Source organism: Stenella coeruleoalba (assembly GCF_951394435.1).
Source record: "Stenella coeruleoalba genome assembly, chromosome: 16".
NCBI lineage: Eukaryota > Metazoa > Chordata > Mammalia > Artiodactyla > Delphinidae > Stenella > Stenella coeruleoalba.
Genome location: NC_137162.1, coordinates 68,968,407 through 68,984,261, shown reverse-complemented (window position 1 = coordinate 68,984,261; position 15,855 = coordinate 68,968,407). Strand labels below are relative to the sequence as shown.

Below are 15,855 nucleotides of genomic sequence, written 5' to 3'. Positions count from 1 at the left end.
AGTTGATTGAAGTCACGAGGGTCAGAAAAGGTCAACATCATCATTCCATCCTCCACCTGGGTAGGGGCCGTAGTTCCTGCAGAACTCGAAGTTCTGTATCAGGTTGTCATGTATATGCCTTGAGGAGGAACTAGGACTTTGTTTTATCACTGAACTGTTGTTCCTTGACTGCTTTGTTACTGCATTCTTTTGTTCCCTTAAGATCATTAATTACTGAGACCTGTTCCAGGGTAAGCATTGGAGCCAGGCTTAGATGACAAAATGGCTCGGGCCTAAAATGATTTCTCTTATGTCAAGAAAGCCATGCCTAGTTCTTTTTCTCCGGGGACCCCCTACTGTATCTGCGTACAGTATGACTAAATCCAAACTAAATGTACTTGCAACTCGGCTTCCCTGAGCTGGATGCCAAGACTCAGGGAAAAGTGTGATGAAGTGGAGATCAGAGTGAAAAGACACAGTGGTCTTGACTGATTTTGGTGAAAATATTTTGCAAGTTTCACAAAATGACATGACCCTGTGGATACTTGGCTAGAACTCCTTGTAGGTCCTTGGGAGGGGGAGGTAACAGTGAGGAGCCCTGTGGCCTATACTTCATTCGCTTCCCAGCAAATTCTCCTCTGCAAGGCAATGAAGTGTTTCAAGAGGGAGGGAGTGTTTGCTGTGTCAGATGCTGCCAAGAAGTGTAATAAGATGAGGACTGAAATGCAGACTTTGGATTTAACAAGTGGAGATCTTGGGTGACCTTGAGGATAGTCATTTCATCCGAAGTAACAGAAGCCACCTTATTAGAATGGATTAAAGAGAGGAGAGTGAGGGGAAGAACTACCAAAAATTTGGCTATGATCTTTCTATACAGATACAGAAAGATTTCCAGGATGTGTTGTTTAGTGAAAGGTAGAGAATAGTGTGTATAATATGGCGCTATTGCTGTATGGTTCCATGTGTATATCTCTCCAACTACATAAAAGATGCCTCCAGCAAAGGGAATCAGCCTTTGGAATTTTTGAAGCATGTGAATGTATTACCTATTTAAAACATCATTTTTTTTTAATGTTGCTGTGATGGGAAGCAATAAAGTGGCTGAAAGCTAAAGGGTAAGGGGAGTGTTGTTTAAGGATGGGCTCTGTTAGGGTAAATTTGTATACTGACCCAGTAGAGAGAAAGAGAATAATAATGCAGAAGAGGGACTTCCCTGCTGGTCCAGTGGGTAAGACTCCGAGCTCCCAGTGCAAGGGGCCCGGGTTCATTCCCTGGTTGGGGAACTGGATCCTGCATTCCGCAACTAAGAGTTCACATGCCGCAACTAAGAAGTCCACATGCAGCAACTGAAGATCCTGCGTGCCACAACTAAGACCCGGCACAGCCTAAATAAATATTTAAAAAATAGTAATAATGCAGAAGAGAAAGGAGCTAAGTGCCTGAGGGGAGAGGGGAGCCAGGGCTGGTTGATAAGATAAATTTATTCATACTGTGTTAAGAGAGAGCACCGCCTTCACAGTCTTTGTGTCTCAGAGTGGGGAGGGCAAAGTCAGAACTGATAAGGTTTTGGACTCTGGTTTAAGGCAGGTCTTTCAACATGGGGTGGGATGGGGGCTTGATTAGGATTAGATGAAGATCGTGATGTGATAGTTCAGGATCTGTGGACACAGAGAAGGAAAGCAGAGGAGGAACAGCTACAGGCAAATTGCAAATGGTTAAAGAGATTTAAAGGAATCATTCCCAAATGAGTCACTATTTTATTTTTCTGGTGAAGTTTGAAGCAAGGTCAATTACGAGTAAGGGTGAGGTAAAGAAAACCAATAAAATGCACCTAAGCCATCAAAAAAAAAAAAAAAAAGTAAGGTATGGTGTGCAGGAGTTCTGAAGAGGGGAGAAAGGGAGAAACTATTACTTTGGAAAGTAAACAAGAGAAGGTACTTGGGAAGGATAGTAGGAAAATAGTTGGCTGACCTGGTGGAAGTCCCAGTCTCCCAGATGCAACTCACCCTTCCCCACAGAAAATACTTTAAAACCATTGTCACCCCCAAAGCAATTTTGCAGCCATAGCAATGAAGTCCCTTAAAATGTCTCTGTGTCAGCAAAGGTTCTTTACTTCTCGTTTTAGGACTAACAAGCTGTTGGAAAGGGTTCCAGATCAGGAGGTATTTGGCCACAGAAGTGAATTCAGGTTTCTACAACTTCCAACCTAGAGAATCACTCAAAACTTTGAAATGATAATGTTTTCTGGCTTCTAGTCTTTTCAAGGTTTTGAAGGTCTTAAGGCCAAGTTTTCATCAGAGGTCCATGTGTGATAAGCTTCCCCTCCCACAGAGTTTCTACAAGGAAAGGGGAATGTTTACTGCCATCGTTCAGGTTACCCTTTACCTTGTGACTTGTGTAGCCTTGACACATAGCAACCACTCAATAAATAATAGCTGCCATATAATTCCTTATTCGCTTTCCAGCATCTTATCCCAAACAGGAGATAAAAGGACTCAGTGCACTTGACACACGTGAGACACTGGGGACTCCTAGAACTATTTGGAAAGAACTTGAGTTTCTTCAGAGATGGAGTTTGGAGAAATGCTGCTTTGAAAATAATATTTTGACCTTGGTTGTCCCTCAAGGCAAGGCTGGTGAGCAACAGGGAACAGAGGTCCCCGGTATGTTTTATAAAGTGCTTAATATGTTGTGTTCATTCAATATGGAACAAAACGGGACAATCAGTAGTTCTAAAGGACTCCTTATGGATGAGAGAGAGAGGTTGGAGCCTCATCATATTAAAGGATGAAGACATGATAAAAACTGGCTTAAAGTTGGGGCATAGCTTAAATATTCACATCCAACAAATTGAATCACGCTATTCAAAAGTTAATTGGGAGGGCTTCCGTGGTGGCACAGTGGTTAAGAATCCACCTGCCAATGCAGAGAACATGGGTTCGAGCCCTGGTCCAGGAAGATCCCACATGCCACAGAGCAACTAAGCCCGTGTGCCACAACTACTGAGCCTGTGCTCTAGAGCCTGTGAGCCACAACTACTGAGCCCTCATTCTACAACTAGTGAAGCCTGCATGCCTAGAGCCCATGCTCCACAACAAGAGAAGCCATCACGGTGAGAAGCCTGTGCACCGCAACGAAGAGTAGCCCCCACTCGCCGCAACTAGAGAAAGCCCTCACAGCAACGAAGACCCTATTGCAGCCAAAACTAAATAAATAAAATAAATTTTTTTTAAAAAGTAAAAAAAAGACAATTGGGAGATTTACAAAACAAATTAACTCATATTGCAACATACACATACATCCAGGAAGGGGATACACATTTCAAGTTGTGTGATATATGCCTTCTGTTCTCAGTCTTGTCTGTATCTCTGGGGGTGTATGAGTAATTTCCTTTGGAGGTAACTGTAAAATTTTACATTCTAAGCCCCGAATGCTCTGGTCTTGTTTAGCTCTGTTCTGGGGATGCCTTGATTATTGTTTGTTGCCCAAAACAAATCTCATTTAACTTCTATTAAACAGAAAATAACTAAACAAAATGGCACAAAAGAAAAGCAAAGTTACTAATTCTGCTAGCGTTACAAAAACAAATCCATTCCATTGTTTCTGAATATTTAGAGAATATTTTGGAGTTTGATATTGAGTGTTAATTTTATTGTGGTTTGTGTAGAGGTTGGAGCAAACCAGTTTTTTACAGTCTGAGGTTTAATAAAATAACGTTTTCAATGAGTTGTTCACAAGTCAGACCGACAACACAGAACCGTGAGTGGTGCGCTATCTCCCCGTTCTGGGGATCTTTGGCACACCATGAGGTACCCTGGGAGCGGATATATTCTGATTTGAACCATCTTAACGTGAAAGTGCAGGTATAGACCATTAAATACACAGCTTTCATTTAACTGTTTAACATCATTGTTATATTAAAATTTATTCATTTGTCTAAGAATTTCTGACACTCCACTGCACAGAAAGTATTAGGTGAACAACTGTGGGGGAAATAGAGGTAATTAAGATGGCATCTAGGGTCAAAGATTTTGCACTTGAATCAAGATGATACTTAGAATCCACTCAACACCATGCTCAGTCTTAACAACTTGGGAGTTCCCTGGCGGTGTAGTGGTTAGGACTCCGCACTCTCACTGCTGAGGGCCCAGGTTCAATCCCTGGTTGGGGATTGAACACAATCCCCACAAGCGTATGACACAGTGCAGCCAAACAAACAGACAAAAACAACTACATCTATAGTTAGTTTCTGTTTAAAGTTAAAGTCAGTCCTACATTTCATACACTAGGAAGTTGAAAATGGGAAAAGGTTTCCATTCCTGTTCAGGACAAGGAATGACCCAGCAGGATGATGAGTCTTCATACCTATTAAAGTATTTCTAAAGTAATACAGCTTTATCACACCTGCCACTTGGCTGACAGTGATCACCTGATTTCAAAGGTGGTAAAATGGGAAACAGTACAACGGTAAGCACCCACCTACCCACCACGCTGCTTAGATACAGATAAATTGCCCTCACTGTTATGACCCCTTGTGCATGCCTCCCGTCATGTCTCCCTCCTTCCCACCCTAGAAACAGTCCCTGTTCTACTCTTTGAGTTTATCATTCCTTTGTTTCCTCTCCAGTTTTACCAAAAATGTACCCTAAAACGCACATTGTTTGTTCTTGTTTATGACTGGGTCAATAAACAGAACTATATCACACAAGTTCTTTTGTGACTTGCTTTTTTACTCAAGCTTAGTTGAAATTCATACATGATAACGTGTATGGCTGTTATTTTCTTCCTTCCTCCCTTTCTCCCTTCCTCCCTCCCTCCCTTTCTTCCTTCCTTCCTTCCTTCCTTTTCTTCCTTCCTTCACTGCACGGCATGTAGGATCCTAGTTCCTCAACCTGGAATCAAACCCGCCCCCTGCAGTGGAAGTGGAGTCTTAACCACTGGACCACCAGAGAAGTGCCTGCTATTCATTTTCATCACGATATAGTGCCTCAATACCTATCTATAGAAATATTTATCAATTTTTCTCGGGTCCTGCTGTGAGCCCAGTCATGACTAAAGCTGTTTATTTTATTGAAGCTGAGGGGGTGGGGCTAATTGTGGCCAAGGCCAAATCATCAACATCATCAACATCATTTATATCATAATTATTATTAACAACAAAAACGAGGGATTAGTTGGAATATCAAGAAAGGTTTTGAAGACATTTTGTAGGTGAGGAATTATGAATAAAAGAAATCATCCTTGAGAAAAATTATAAAGGTAAAATCTCTGTGATTGGTAACTTTTTTGAATTTTGGAAGTGAGGAAAAGGGAGGGTCAAAGGTGAAAGAATAGTGGAATCATGAACTGAAATAGGAAAGCCAGGCATTAGAAATGATCAACTATGTTGTGTCTGAAGTACAGATGGAATATGAGGTCAGGAAATAGGTTGAGGATACAGGAATAATTTTAAGTAGAGCCTTTGAAGAGGTGATCATCAAAGTTTGTGCATTGTCTAGAGGGAGTTGAAAGCAGAAGGCTCAGGATATAGTCTTGGAAAATGCCAGTGTAACACATCACAGCTGCTCTTTCCCAGCAGAACAGGACCCAACTCTCTCTTCAAAGTTTACCTCAAGTGTTTCTGGGAGTTCTTTTTTTTTTTCCTTTTTAATTTAATTTATATATTTGGTTGCAATTATTTGCACCATTTCCACAATTAATTAATAATTTCCACAATTATTTTAGTTGTGGCAGGCAGGCTCCTTAATTGTGGCATGTGAACTCTTAGTTGCGGCATGCAAACTCTTAGTTGTGGCATGCATGTGGGATCTATTTCCCTGACTAGGCACCAAACCCGGGCCCCCTGCATTGGGAGCACAGAGCCTTAACCATTGTGCCACGAGGGAAGTCCCTCTGGGAGTTCTTGAAAACTTCCATTTCCCCTTTGCTTTGCTGGAAACCTTTGCCACTTCACCTCACTCAGGTGGTCCTGTCACCTCCGTTGGACAATATGCTGTTTCTGTGGATCCTGTCCCTGGTGTGGTGCCACAACTGCAACATTTGGTTGGGATGTGGGAGTGAATGCCTAGCTCCCTGTTATGGACTGAACTGTGTCCCCCTAAAATTCATATATTGAAGTTCTAACCCCTAGTACTTCAGAATGTTACTGTATTTGGATAGGGGGTCTTTAAAGAGGTAATTAAGGTAAAATGAGGTCTGTGGGTGGACCCTAATCCAATATGACTCTTGTCCTTTTAAAGAAATTCAGACACAGATATATACAGAAGGAAGGCCACGTGAGGTCAAGGAGCAAGGCCTCAGAAGAAACCAGTCCTGCCAACATCTTGATTTTGGACTTCTAGCCTTCAGAATTCAAAGAAAATAAATTTCTAAGTCACCCAGTCTGTAGTACTTTGTTACGACAGCCCTAGCAAACGAATACACCCCTTTTTGGAGCTAGCCTGTGTTAGAATGGAACCAGGTTGGTAGGCTGTCCTAGTAGCAGATACTTCCCTACACTTTGGGTCACTTCTCTCCACAGACTACCAAGGCTTGTTACTTCAAAGTCAAGTGTGTCATGTGTAGATTCCCAGGAGAATGCATAGCCCCTCATACACAGAAATGGTGGGTCTGTCCTATAAGATCTTCAGGTGTGCTTGGGCATGTCTAAATTTAAATAGTAGTCTCAAGCTACAGTTACATTTACTGGAAGGGAAAAGGAGTTTGTGATGAGGAGAGGCAATTAGGAACAGGAGAAATAAAAAGATAAAAATCACAATTACTGAGTATTAATATCTTTTGTTAACCATGCAAGAATATTTACAAATGTCATTTTATTAATTTATTCATTCAAAAATATTTATCAAGTGCCTGCAATGTGCTAGCTAATATGTGAGGAGCTCGGGCTGCAGTGGTGAACAAGAAAGACAAATCCCTGCTTTTAGGAGTAGCTTCCACTCTAAAAGGAAACATGGAGAATAAAATAGTTACAATATCATGTGATGAAGATTCTAATGGAAGAATTATAGCATGATATGAGAAGACAAGGAGGATTATATATCAGTCTGCTAGGGCTGCCATAACAAAATACCACAGACTTGAACAACAGAGATTTCTTAAACAGAAATTTAGTTTCTCACAGTTCTGGAGGTTGGAAGTCCAAGATCAACGTAGGCAGAACTGGATTCTCCTAAGGCCTGTCTCCTTGGCTTGCAGATGGCTGCTTTCTTGCTGTGTCCTCACATGTCCTTTTCTTTGTGTGTGTACCCCTGGTGTCTCTTCCTCTTCTTAAAAGGACACTAGTCCTATTGAAACCACACAACACAGATTGGGACTTGGACCCACGGTCTTTTAATTGAGATCACACACCTGTGTTGCAGGAAAGAAAGTGGGGTGCGAGAGGATGGTCACAACCCAGGTCACATCTGAGTACCTGGGATGGCCACCTAGTGTGGGTCCTTGGCTTCTCACAGGAAAGAATTCAAGAGTGAGCCGTAGTAAAGTGAAAGCAGATTTAGTCGTCAAGGGAGATACACACTCCACAGACAGAGTGTGGGCCACCTCAGACAGTGAGAGGCCCCAGAATATGGGGTCGTTAGTTTTTATGGGCTGGGTAATTTCATAGGCTAATGAGTGGGAGGAGTATTCCAACTGTTTTGGGGAAGGGGTGGAGATTTCCAGGAACTGGGCCACCGCACACTTGTTGACCTTTTATGGTCGGCCTCAGAACTGTCATGGCACCTGTGGGTGTGTCATTTAGCGGATGTATTAAATAAGCGTATATTGAGGCTCAAGGTCTGCTGGAAGTCACTCGTCCTCCATCTTGGACCTAGTTGGTTCTAACCAGTTGATGTTGTGTCTTCAACAGCTATGTCATTCTTTTAAAGGTTGTGCCCTGCCCCCTTCCTCAGGACTTAATGAAGCTCAGGTTCTTTATGTCTCAACACAGAAAGAATTCAGTGAGAGACAAAGTGATAGGTAAGAAGTGGACTTATTTAGAGAGACACACATTCCAAAATGTGTCTCAGAAGGTGAGAATGGCCTTGGGAGAAACACACTCCACAGGCAGAGTGTGGGCCATCTCAGAAGTAAACAAACCTCAGAATATGGGGTGGTTGGTTTTTATGGGCTGGGTAATTTCATAGGCTAATGAGTAGGAGGGTTATTCCAACTATTTCAGGGGAGGGGGCAGGGATTTCCAGGAATTGGGCCACACGCCACTTTTTGACCTTTTATGGTTAGCCTCAGAACTGTCATGGCACTGGTGGGTGTGTCATTTAGCTGCCGATGTATTACAGTGAGTGTATATGGAGGCTCAAGGTCCACTGGAAGTCAAATCTTCCACCATCTTGGACCTAGTTGGTTCTAACCAGTTTTTGTCATGTCCTATGGCTATGCCTTCTTTTAAATGCCCCCCTTCCCTCCTATTTCACTATTGGATTAGAGCTCCCCCATTATGAGGCCTCTCTCCTTGACTTGTAGATGGCCTGCTTTTCCTCTGTCTTCACGTGGTCTTCCTTCTGTACATATCTGTGTCCAAATTTCTTCCTTTTATAAGGACAGCAGTCATATTGAATCCGGGTGCACCCACATGACTTCATTTTACCTTAATTACCTCCTTAAGGATCCTATCTCCAAACAGAGCCACATTGAGGGTTAGGGCTCCAATATCTGAATTTTGGAAGAACACAATTCAGTCCAAAACAGATTAGCTTTTCAAAAACCAGTCTCATTCAAAGTGAGATCTGAAGTTTCCATAGAAGTAGCCAGGTAGAGTGCAGCAGAAGTGTGCCTCAGACTGCAGGTAAAGCATGGCCAAAAACCAGGTTATAAGAGAGAATATGGCACATTAGGAAACTAAAGGTAGTTTCCAGATGATTCTAGAGGGTAATTAGATAACCTTGGAAGGCCTTGGAGTCATGATAGAATTAGGACTTTATCTTAGAGCAATAGGAAGCCAGTGGAATGCTGTAAGCAGGAAAGTGGCTTAATTTGCATTAATTACGTTGGCTATTGTGTGGAGAGTGAACTGAAAAGTAGCAACACTGGAGATAGAAAGGCAACTGAGGGGGCTGTTCCAATCAGGTAGGCAAGATGGTGGTGAGAATGGAGAGAAGTATACAGAATTGAGCAAGTCTCAGGATGTATCGATAGAATTGACAGCACTTGCTAATGGACTGGGAAAGGAGGAAAAAACTGAGGATGATGCTTAGGTTTCTGAGTTGAGCAGATGGGTGGGAAGTTGGTGCCATGCTCTGAGATAGAAAACAAAGAAGCAGATGGTCAGGGGGAAGGGAGGATGGTGAGCTCAGTTTTCAATATATCGAGTTTTAGATGTGTGAATCATACAAGTAAAGATGTTCACAGCCTTATCAGCTAGCTATTTCAATCCCTGTTTTAGAGAAGAAAGTAAAAAAACAAAAAACGCTGAAGTTTCAAGAGGTTGAGTAAATTGTTTATTCACACCCAGGTTTATCTGACTCGAAGGGCTATGCCTTTTCTACTATAGCCCTCAAAATTTTACGCACAACTCTGAGTCAGAATTCACAATTTTTTGGATTTAGAAAGCTAATATGGTGCCTACACTCTGTATTATAGAACAGGGACTGGGGCAGTATCATAATAAATAACACATTAATAAATCATCAATGAATTATGTGAATATACCACTAAGTGGGATAAAGAAGGACTATGATTAGTCTCATGATAGTTCAGGATAGGTTTTGCCATGAAATGGGTAATATAAAACTTTCTTTTCAGGGTATACTGGATTTTTGAATTGTGAATAAAGATGTACCTTCTAGGATAATGCAATATCATGGAAGTCAAAGGAATACAGTTTCAAGAAGAAAGTGGTGGTCAGTGGTGTCAGATGTTACTAAGAGATGAAGGGCAAGGATTGAAGAAAAAGTCATTAGACTTGGTGATCAAGAAAATAATAGTGACATCTTCAAGAGTATTTCCTTTACTGGTATAAAGTAATGAGAGCACAAGGCAACTTTTTTTGTTTCTTTGTTTTTTTTTTTGGCTGCGTTGGGTCTTTGTTACTGCGCACAGGCTTTCTCTAGCGAGTGGAGTCTACTCTTCGTTGTGGTGCGCGGGCTTCTCATTGCGGTGGCTTCTCTTGTTGTGGAGCATGGGCTCTAGGCATGCAGGCTTCAGTAGTTTTGGCGCACGGGCTCAGTAGTTGTGGCTCACAGGCTCTAGAGTGCAGGCTCCGTAGCCGTGGCACATGGGCTTAGTTGCTCCGCAGCATGTGGGATCTTCCCGAACCAGGGAGAGAACCCATGTCCCCTGCATTGGCAGGTGGATTATTAACCACTCCACCAAGGCAACTTTTAAGGAGTTAAAGAGTAAGACAAGCTACATACCCATAGGATGGTTAAAATTAAAAAGACAACAAATACAAAGTATTGACAACAATTTAGAGCAAGTTGCATTTTCATTCACTGCTGGTGGTAGTATAAATTAGCTTTTCAGCATTTTGGAAAACGGACAATATCTACTAAAGCTGAATATTTGCATAACACATGACCCAGCAATTCTAGAAACATGCTCAGCAGAAATGACTGCGTGTGTGCTCCAGAAAACATGTACAAGAATGTTCATATTAGTTTTGTTTTGGAGTCGTGATAGGTTCATGGGCATTAATTATATTATAAATAAATTAGCTACAAATAAATAAAAGTGCCATACATGGACTATTGATGACAGTTGGACGTGAATCAAGGATTATAATTAATTCAAAATTGTGCACTGATCTACAGATTCAATGTTATCCCTATCTACAGATTCAGTGCCATCCCACCAATGGCATTTTCCACAGAACTAGAACAAAAGATTTCACAATTTGTATGGAAACACAAAAGACCCCGAATAGCCAAAGCAATCTTGAGAAAGAAAAATGGAGCTGGAGGAATCAGGCGCCCTGACTTCAGACTATACTACAAAGCTACAATAATCAAGACAGTATGGTACTGGCACAAAAACAGAAATATACGTCAATGGAACACGATAGAAAGCACAGAGATAAACCCACGCACATATGGTCACCTTATTTTTGATAAAGGAGGCAAGAATATACAATAGAGAAAAGACAGCCTCTTCAATATGTGGTGCTGGGAAAACTGGACCGCTACATGTAAAAGAATGAAATTAGAACACACCCTAACACCATACACAAAACTAAACTCAAAATGGATTAAAGACGGAAATGTAAGACCAGACACTATCAAACTCTTAGAGGAAAACAAAGGCAGAACACTCTATGACATAAATCACAGCAAGATCCTTTGTGACCCACCTCCTAGAGAAATGGAAATAAAACCAAAAATAAACAAATGGGACCTAATGAAACTTAGAAGCTTTCACACAGCAAAGGAAACCATAAACAAGACGAAAAGATAACCCTCAGAATGGGAGAAAATATTTGCAAATGAAGCAACTGACAAAGGATTAATCTCCAAAATATACAAGCAGCTCATGCAGCTCAATATCAAAAAGACAAACAACCCAATCCAAAAATGGGCAGAAGACCTAAAATAGACATTTCTCCGAAGAAGATATACAGACTGCCAACAAACACATGAAAGGATGCTCAACATCACTAATCATTAGAGAAATGCAAATCAAAACTACAATGAGGTTTCACTTCACACCGGTCAGAATGGCCATCATCAAAAAATCTACAAACAATAAATGCTGGAGAGGGTGTGGAGAAAAGGGAACCCTCTTGCACTGTTGGTGGGAATGTAAACTGATACAGCCACTATGGAGAACAGTATGGAGGTTCCTTAAAAAACTAAAAATAGAACTGACATATGACCCAGCAATCCCACTACTGGGCATATACCCTGAGAAAACCATAATTCAAAGAGAGTCATGTACCACAATGTTCACTGCAGCACTATTTCCAATGGCCAGGACATGGAAGCAACCTAAGTCTCCGTCGACAGATGAATGGATAAATGAGATGTGGCACATGTATACAATGGAATATTGCTCAGCCATAAAAATAAATGAAACTGAGTTATCTGTAGTGAGGTGGGTGGACCTAGAGTCTGTCATACAGAGTGAAATAAGTCAGAAAGAGAAAAACAAATACCGTATGCTAACACATATATGGAATCTAAAAAAAAAAAAAAAAGGTTCTGAAGAATCTAGGGGCAGGACAGGAATAAAGATGCAAACATAGAGAATGGACTTGAGGACACGGGGAGGGGAAGTGTAAGCTGGGACGAAGTGAGAGAGTAGCAGCGACATATATACACTACCAAACGTAAAACAGCTAGCTAGTGGGAAGCAGCCACATAGCACAGGGAGATCAGCTTGGTGCTTTGTGACCACCTAGAGGGGTGGGATAGGGAGGGTGGGAGGGAGATGCCAGAGGGAGGGGATATGAGGATATATGTATACATATAGCTGATTCATTTTGTTATACAGTAGAAACTAACACAACATTGTAAAAAATTATACTCCAATAAAGATGTTAAAAAAAATTGGTTTCCATCAGCATGTGTGGAAAGATTTCATTTATGCTCAAGTAAAAACTAGACAAATACAAAATGCATTTGGCCACTTGTTTTGAATTTTAGTGCTGAAAAACAAAGAACAACAACAACAACAACGAATTGTGCCCTGAGGTCCATATAAAAGGAGGAGAGGTATAAGCTGTTAACAAGAATGGTCCCTAAGGATGTACTACTCCTTCCAAGTACACTGATTATAGAAGCAAAGAAAGAGGTAGGAGAGTAACTGATAGCAGTCTGTCTATGGGATGTGTTTCTCCCAGGGCCACTCTCACTCTCTGAGACAGACCACATTCTATCTATGGAATGTGTATCTCTCTAAATAAACTGCTTTCACTTTACTATGGCTTGCTCTTGAATTCTTTCTTGCGAGAAGCCAAAGATCCACACTTGGTGGCCAGTTCTAGGGACTCACTCAAGTCCTGGTGAAACCATGTACCTCAGATTGGGACTCAAACCCATGTGCCAGGACTCGAACCCAGCCTAAACCCAGATTAGGACTTGAACCCAAGTGGCCGGGACTCACACCCTGTCAAAACGCACAGTCTTTTAAGTGTGATCACCCATCTGGTTTCAGGACTTAATGAAGCTCAGGTTCTTGACGTCTCATCCAGGAAAGAATTCAGTGAGAGACAAAGTGATAGGTAAGAAGTGGATTATTTATTTATTTATTTATTTTTAGGATAAGTGCTTTTTTTAAAATAAATTTATTTATTTTTGGCTGCATTGGGTCTATATTGCTGCACACGGGCTTTCTCTAGTTGTGGCAAGTGGGGGCTACTCTTTGTTGCAGTGCGTGGGCTGCTCATTGTGGTGGCTTCTTTGGTTGTAGAGCGTGGGCTCTAGGCACGTGGGCTCCATTCGTTGTGGCATGCAGGCTCTAGACCGCAGGCTCAGTAGTTGTGGCGCACGGGCTTAGTTGCTCTGAGGCATGTGGGATCTTCCTGGACCAGGGCTCAAACCCATGCCCCCTGCATTAGCAGGCAGATTTTTAACCACTGCGCCACCAGGGAAGCCTGTGGATTATTTAGAGAGAGACATACTCCACAGAGTGTGCAACATCTCAGAAAGTGAGAAAGGCAGTAGGGTATGGGGTTGTCAGTTTTTATAGGGGTGGGTAATTTCATAGGCTAATGAATGGGAGGAGTATTCCAGCTATTTTGGGGAAGGGGCAGAGATTTCCAGGCATTGGGCCACCACCCACTTTTTGATCTTTGATGGTCGGCCTCAGAACTGTCATGGTGCTGGTGGATGTGTCATTTAACTTGCTGATATGTTACAATGAGCATATACTGAGGCTCAAGGTCTAGTGGAAGTCAACTCGTCCGCCATCTTGGGCCTATTTGGTTCTAATCAGTTTATGTCTTGTCCTTGGGTTCTGTCATTCTTTTTCTTCTTTTACTAAATAAATAAATAAATAAATTTAAAAATAAATAAATGAATAAATAAAAGACACACACCGGGGCTTCCCTGGTGGCTCAGTGGTTGAGAGTCCCCCTGCCAATGCAGGGGACACGGGTTCGTGCCCTGGTCCGGGTAGATTCCCACATGCCGCAGAGCGGCTGGGCCCGTGAGCTATGGCCGCTGAGCCTGTGCGTTTGGAGCCTGTGCTCCACAACGGGAGAGGCCACAACAGTGAGAGGCCCGCGTATCGCGAAAAAAAAAAAAAGACACACCCTGGAAATTGCCTACTTCTCTTCTTTCTTCACACATCTCACTGGCCACAAGCTAGTCACATAACCACACAGAGCCAAAAGGAGGCTGAAAATGCAGTCTTCATTAGAGAGAACAGAGAGAGTTGATGTTGGTGGACAACAAAATCAATTAGTCTCCACCAAATCAGGTCAGACTCTTGATTACCACTCCAGCCTTGCAGTCTGCTGTAACTACCATGATTATCTTGCTTTTGTTAAGTGCCTGAAATCAACTCCTTCTACTCTGGTATCTTTCCTTTTCCATTAAAATCAAGGATCCCATTTAAACTGCATCCAATTGCATCATTGATTTATGGAAATCACTCATGAAATTGCTTTTTCGAGATGCTGGTACTCTACTCCCCAATACCTTTTTGTCTTCTGGGCCCTCTTGAGGATAGAATAGATGTATGGGAAGGTCACACATGATACATCTTTTATAGCATTTCTTTTTTTTAATTTATTAATTTAATTTAATTTTTTATACAGCAGGTTCTTATTAGTTATCTATTTTATACATATCAGTGTATAGATGTCTATCCCAATCTCCCAATTCATCCCACCACCACCACCACCACCACCGCTTTCCCCCCTTGGTGTCCATACATTTGTTCTTTACATCTGTGTCTCTATTTCTGCCCTGCAAACCAGTTCATCTGTACCATTTTTCTAGGTTCCACATATATGTGTTGATATAAGATATTTGTTTTTCTCTTTCTGGCTTACTTCACTCTGTATGACAGTCTCTAGGTCCATCCACGTCTCAACAAATGACCCAATTTCATTCCTTTTTATGGCTGAGTAATATTCCATTCTATAAATATACCATATCTTCTTTATCCATTCATCTGTCGATGGGCATTTAGGTTACTTCCATGAGCTGGGTATTGTAAATAGTGGTGCAACGAACACTGGGGTGCACGTGTCTTTTCGAATTATGGTTTTCTGTGGGTATGTGCCCAGTAGTGGGATTGCTGGGTCATATGGTAATTCTATTTTTAGTTTTTTAAGGAACCTCCATACTGTTCTCCATAGTGGCTGTATCAATTTACATTCCCACCAACAGTGCAAGAGGGTTCCCTTTTTCCACACACTCTCCAGCATTGGGTGTTTGCAGATTTTCTGTTGATGCCCATTCTAACTGGTGTGAGGGGATACCTCGTTGTAGTTTTGATTTGCATTTCTCTAATAATTAGTGATGTTGAGCAGCTTTTCATATGCTTCTTGGCCATCTCTATGTTTTCTTTGGAGAAATGTCTGTTTAGGTCTTCTACCCTTTTTTGTGTTGGGTTGTTTGTTTTTTAATATTGAGCTGCATGAGCTGTTTATATATTTTGGAGATTAATCCTTTGTCCGTTGATTCGTTTGCAAATATTTTCTCCCATTCTGAGGGTTGTCTTTTCATCTTATTTGTAGTTTCCTTTGCTTATCAAAAGCTTTTAAGTTTCATTAGGTCCCGTTTGTTTATTTTTGTTTTCATTTCCATTACTCTAGGAGGTGGATCAAAAAAGTTCTTGCTGTGATTTATGTCAGATAGTGTTCTTCCTATGTTTTCCTCTAAGAGTTTTATAGTGTCTGGTTTTACATTTAGGTCTCTAATCCATTTTGAGTTTATTTTTGTGTATGGTGTTAGGGAGTGTTCTAATTTCATTCTTTTACATGTAGCTGTCCAGTTT

General features: G+C 41.5%; 1 protein-coding gene across 1 annotated transcript in view; it reads left to right on the top strand.

The window, feature by feature from the left end:
- The first annotated feature begins 12,973 nt into the window (after positions 1-12,973).
- NRBF2 (nuclear receptor binding factor 2) overlaps positions 12,974-15,855 on the top strand; it is a 74,189-nt gene continuing 71,307 nt past the window's right edge. The window contains exon 1 of the mRNA XM_079900224.1: positions 12,974-13,129. The gene's annotated coding sequence lies outside the window, so the exon portion shown is untranslated. The remainder of the gene's footprint in view (positions 13,130-15,855) is intronic.